The sequence below is a fragment of the Arachis stenosperma genome, chromosome 10, assembly GCF_014773155.1.
Source record: "Arachis stenosperma cultivar V10309 chromosome 10, arast.V10309.gnm1.PFL2, whole genome shotgun sequence".
In the NCBI taxonomy this organism is placed as follows: domain Eukaryota; kingdom Viridiplantae; phylum Streptophyta; class Magnoliopsida; order Fabales; family Fabaceae; genus Arachis; species Arachis stenosperma.
In genome coordinates this window covers 22906840-22912566 of record NC_080386.1, presented here as the reverse complement: position 1 = coordinate 22912566, position 5727 = coordinate 22906840, and the positions used below count along the sequence as shown (strand labels likewise).

General features: G+C 38.7%; 1 non-coding gene across 1 annotated transcript; it reads right to left on the bottom strand.

The window, feature by feature from the left end:
* Positions 1 to 5619: 5619 nt before the first annotated feature.
* LOC130959464 (small nucleolar RNA R71) lies at positions 5620 to 5727 on the bottom strand. The gene has a single exon (XR_009078542.1). It is a non-coding gene; the product is annotated as a small nucleolar RNA R71 (small nucleolar RNA).

Genomic DNA, 5727 nt, shown 5'->3' with positions numbered 1-5727 from the left:
AAACCTCTAAGGTGTGCTTTTGTGATCACTAAGCCAAGATTCATCAAGATCATGGCTCCTAAGGGAAAACAAACCAATAGGAAAGAAAGAGAATAATCCAAAGAATCTTTGGAATCAAGAGAAGTTCTTAACTAAAGAACATGAAGACCATTATCATAAAATAATGGGTCTGAGGTCAGTGATCCCGGAAGTTAAATTTGATCTGAAAGAAGATGAATATCCGGGGATCCAAGAGCAAATTCGAAACAGAGGATGGGAAGTTCTAACCAATCCTGAGACAAAGGTTGGAAGGAACATGGTTCAGGAATTCTACTCAAATCTGTGGTTAACAGATAAGCAGAGAATGACTGGAACTGCTTACCATACCTACAGAACCATGGTCAGAGGGAAAGTTATGTACTTCCATCTGGACAAAATAAGAGAAATCTTCAAATTACCCCAACTGCAAGATGATCCTGAATCCTTCAATAGGAGAATGGTGAGAGCAGATAAAGGGTTGGATCAAGTTCTAGAGGACATATGCCTCCCTGGAACTAAGTGGATAACCAATTCAAAGGGTGTCCCTAACCAACTCAAGAGGGGAGACCTCAAACCAATTGCAAGAGGTTGGCTAGACTTTATTGGGCGTTCTATACTACCCACTAGCAACCGTTCTGAGGTCACTATCAAGAGAGCAGTGATGATTCATTGCATTATGCTTGGAAAAGAAGTGGAGGTTCATCATGTGATTGCTTGTGAGATCTACACAATTGCAAATAAGAATTCCACTGAAGCCAAATTGGCCTACCCAAGCTTGATCTCCTTGCTCTGTAAAGAGGCTGGGGTGAAGATGGGAGTAGATGAATTCATACCCATTGAACATCCAATCACCAAGAAGTCAATGGAAGGACAAATGCAAGACAACTCTATCAAAAGGAGGGCGCAGGAATTCCTCCCTGAATTCCCTGAAATTGGCTACTGGGCCAGCCTAGAAGCATCTATCACCAAGTTACAAGAGACTATGGAGCAACTTAAGGAAGAACAGCAGAATCAGAACTGCATGCTCTGCAAATTGCTGAAGGAGCAAGAGAAGCAGGGGCGTGAACTACAAGAGATGAAACGTCAAAAGCTCTCCTCTCAAGTTGAGGGAGCATCCACTTCTCAAAATCAAGGTTGTTGAGTCCTAACTCTGTGAAAACCTCTATCATTAGGAGCCTATTTTTTTTTGGCTTTTTTGTTTTGTTTTATTTTCTATTTTTATAATTTTTAGTCTCATCTTATATCTATATTTGAGTCTTGTTCTTAATTCATAATTAATAAAATTTATGCCTTAAAGCTATAAATGTCCTATGAATCCATCACCTCTCTTAAAATGAAAAATGCTTTAATCACAAAAGAACAAGAAGTACAGGATTTCGAAATTTATCTTTGAAACTAGTTGAATTAGTTTGATGTGGTGACAATAATTTTTGTTTTCCGAATGAATGCTTGAACAGTGCATATGTCTTTTGAATTTGTTGTTTTAAGAATGTTAAAATTGTTGGCTCTTGAAAGAATGATGGAAAAGGAGAACTGTTATTGAGGATCTGAAAAATCATCAAAGTGATTCTTGAAGCAAGAAAAAGCAGTGAATACAAAAAAAAAATTTCGAAAAAAAAAGAGAGAAAAAGAAAAAAATAAAGTTGTGAACCAAGGCAAAAAGAGTGTGCTTAAGAACCCTGGACACCTCTAATTGGGGACTCTAGCAAAGCTGAGTCACAATCTAAAAAGGTTCACCCAATTATGTGTCTGTGGCATTTATGTATCCGGTGGTAATACTGGAAGACAGAGTGCTTTGGGCCACAGCCAAGACTCATACACTAGCTATGTTCAAGAATCATCATACATACTTAACTAGGAGAATCAATAACACTATCTGAGTTCTGAGTTCTTATAGATGCCAATCATTCTGAACTTCAAAGGATAGAGTGAGATGCCAAAACTGTTCGGAGGCAAAAAGCTACTAGTCCCGCTCATCTAATTGGAGCTATGTTTCCTTGATATTTTAGAGTCTATAGTATATTCTCTTCTTTTTATCCTATTTTGATTTTCAGTTGCTTGGGGACAAGCAACAATTTAAGTTTGGTGTTGTGATCACTGGATAATTTGTACCCTTTTTGGCATTGTTTTTAGTATGTTTTTAGTAGTTTTAGTTGAGTTCTTAGTATATTTTTATTAGTTTTTAGTTAAAATTCACTTTTCTGGACTTTACTATGAGTTTGTGTGTTTTTCTGTGATTTCAGGTATTTTCTGGCTGAAATTGAGGGACCTGAGCAAAAATCTGATTCAGAGACTGAAAAGGACTGCAGATGCTGTTGGATTCTGACCTCCCTGCACTCGAAGTGGATTTTCTGGAGCTACAGAAGCCCAATTGGCGCGCTCTCAACGGCATTAATAAGTAGACATCCTGGGCTTTCCAGTAATGTATAATAGTCCATACTTTGCCCGAGATTTGATGGCCCAAACCGGCGTGGCAATTCAGCCTCAGAATTTCCAGCGTTTAACGCTAGAACTGGCATAAAACTTGGAGTTAAACGCCCAAACTGGCATGAAAGCTGGCGTTTAACTCCAGAAAAGGTCTCTACACATGAAAGCTTCAATGCTCAGCCCAAGCACACACCAAGTGGGCCCGGAAGTGGATTTTTCTGTCATTTACTCATTTCTGTAAACCTTAGGTTACTAGTCTACTATTAATAGGATCTTTTGACATTGTACTTGTACCTCATGACACTTTACACGTTTCTTTGTGTACCTTCTACAGCATGAGTCTCTAAACCCCATGGTTGGGGGTGAGGAGCTCTGCTGTGTCTTGATGGATTAATGCAATTGCTACTGTTTCTTATTCAATCATGCTTGCTTCCATTCTAAGATATCACTTGTTCTTAACCCGGATGAATGTGATGATCGTGACACTCATCATATTCTCAACTATGAACGTGTGCCTGACAACCACCTCCGTTCTACCTTAGATTGAGTAGATATCTCTTGGATTCCTTAATCAGAATCTTCGTGGTATAAGCTAGAATTGATGGCGGCATTCAAGAGAATCCGGAAGGTCTAAACCTTGTCTGTGGTATTCTGAGTAGGATTCAATGATTGAATGACTGTGACGTGCTTCAAACTCCTAGCAGGCGGGGCGTTAGTGACAGACGCAAAAGAATCAATGGATTCTATTCCGGCCTGACCGAGAACCGACAGATGATTAGCCATGCTGTGACAGAGCATAGGAACGTTTTCACTGAGAGGATGGGAGGTAGCCACTGACAACGGTGAAACCCTACATACAGCTTGCCATGGAAGGAGCCTTGCGTGTTTGATGAAGAAGACAGTAGGAAAGCAGAGATTCAGAAGATGGAGCATCTCCAAAACCCCAACCTATTCTCCACTACTGCAATACAAGTAACCATTTCATGTTCTTTTGCTTTTTACAATCAATCCTGATAATTTCTAATATCCTGACTAAGATTTACAAGATAACCATAGCTTGCTTCAAGCCGACAATCTCCGTGGGATCGACCCTTGCTCACGCAAGGTATTACTTGGACGACCCAGTGCACTTGCTGGTATCACTTTTACTATTGTATCCTCAAAAACTTGGTGCGCGAAATCGTGATCACTACAACTTCGCACAACTAACCAGCAAGTGCACTGGGTTTTTGGCGCCGTTGCCGGGGATTGTTCGAGTATGGACAACTGACGGTTCATCTTGTTGCTTAGATTAGGTATTTTTTTCAGAGTTCTTAAGAATGAATTCTAGTGTTTCATGATCTGTTGAAGTCTGGCTGGCTGAGAAGCCATGTCTAATCTTATTGGACCGAGGTTTCAACTGATCATCACAAGAGCTTGTTGATCTCTATCAATCTTGCTATTGGAGCAATGATCTGCTAAGGCTTGGCTGGCCATTGGCCATGTCTAGTGTTTTGGACCGAAGCTTTCTTTGAAAGCTTGGCTGGCTGTGAAGCCATGTCTAATTCCTGGACCGGAGTCTTAGACTAGCATTGCAATGATTCCTGGAATCCAAATTAAGAATTCTGAAACTTTTATTTTCTATTTTCATATAATTTTCGAAAAAAGCACAAAAAAATTTCAAAATCATAAAACCAAAAATTTTTATGTTTCTTGTTTGAGTCTAGTGTCTAATTTTAAGTTTGGTGTCTTGCATGCATTGTTTATTTGATCTTGATTCTATTTTCAAGTCAATAGTACAGGGAACTAAAGATTCAGAACATGCAGCAGAGGAATTACACAGAAAAAGCTGGGCGTTCAAAACGCCCAATGAAGAAGGACAGACTGGCGTTTAAACGCCAGCCAGGGTACCTGGTTGGGCGTTTAACGCCCAAAAAGGTAGCATTTTGGGCGTTAAACGCCAGAATGGATACCATTCTGGGCGTTTAACGCCAGGATGGCACAAGGGGGAGGATTTTGTTTTCAAATCAAATTTTTTTCAAGTTTTCAAAGTTTTTCAAAATCAAATCTTTTTCAAATCAAATTTTTTCAATCAAATGTTTTCAAAATCAATTTCTTTCCTTTTTCAAAGATACTTACTAACAATTAATGATTGGATTGAACATCTCAAGTATATTACCTTTTCTGTTGAGAAAGGTTTAATGTTTGAATCATATCTTTTCTTGTTAGGCAAGTCATTAATTTTTAAAATCATATCTTTTAAAATTGTTTTCAAATCATATCTTTTCAGTCATATCTTTTTAATCACATCTTTTTCAAAATAGTTTTCAATCAAATCTTTTTGACTTCTAATTTCAAAATCTTTTTCAAAAATCACTTGATTTCTTTCCCACTCTTATTTTCGAAAATCAATGTTTTTCAAAATGTTTTCAAAGTCTTTTACTTAATTTTCGAAAATTCTCTTCCCTTCTTCTCACATCCTTCTATTTATGGACAAACACTATTCCTTAATGTAAAATTCGAACTCCATCTTCTTTGATAAGTTCGAATTTTCTACTTCTGTCTTCTACTTTTCTTTTCCTCTGACACCTCAAGGAATCTCTATACTGTGACATAGAGGATTCCATATTTTCTTGTTCTCTTCTCTTTCATATGAGCAGGAGCAGAGACAAAGGCATTCTTGTTGAAGCTGACCCTGAACCTGAAAGGACCTTGAAGCGAAAGCTAAGAGAAGCTAAGGCACAATTCTCTATAGAGGACCTAACAGAAATCTTCAAAGAAGAAGAACACATGGCAGCCGAAAACAACAACAATGCAAACAATGCAAGGAAGGTGCTGGGTGACTTTACTGCACCTACTCCCGACTTTTATGGGAGAAGCATCTCTATCCCTGCCATTGGAGCAAACAACTTTGAGCTTAAGCCTCAATTAGTTTCTCTAATGCAACAGAATTGCAAGTTTCATGGACTTCCATTGGAAGATCCTCATCAGTTCTTAGCTGAATTCTTGCAAATCTGTGACACAGTCAAGACTAATGGGGTTGACCCTGAGGTCTACAGACTGATGCTATTCCCTTTTGCTGTAAGAGACAGAGCTAGGACATGGTTGGACTCACAACCTAAAGAAAGCCTGGACTCATGGGAAAAGCTAGTCAATGCCTTCTTGGCAAAGTTCTTTCCACCTCAAAAATTGAGTAAGCTTAGAGTGGAAGTCCAAACCTTCAGACAGAAGGATGGAGAATCCCTCTATGAAGCTTGGGAAAGATACAAACAATTAATCAGAAAATGTCCTTCTGACATGCTT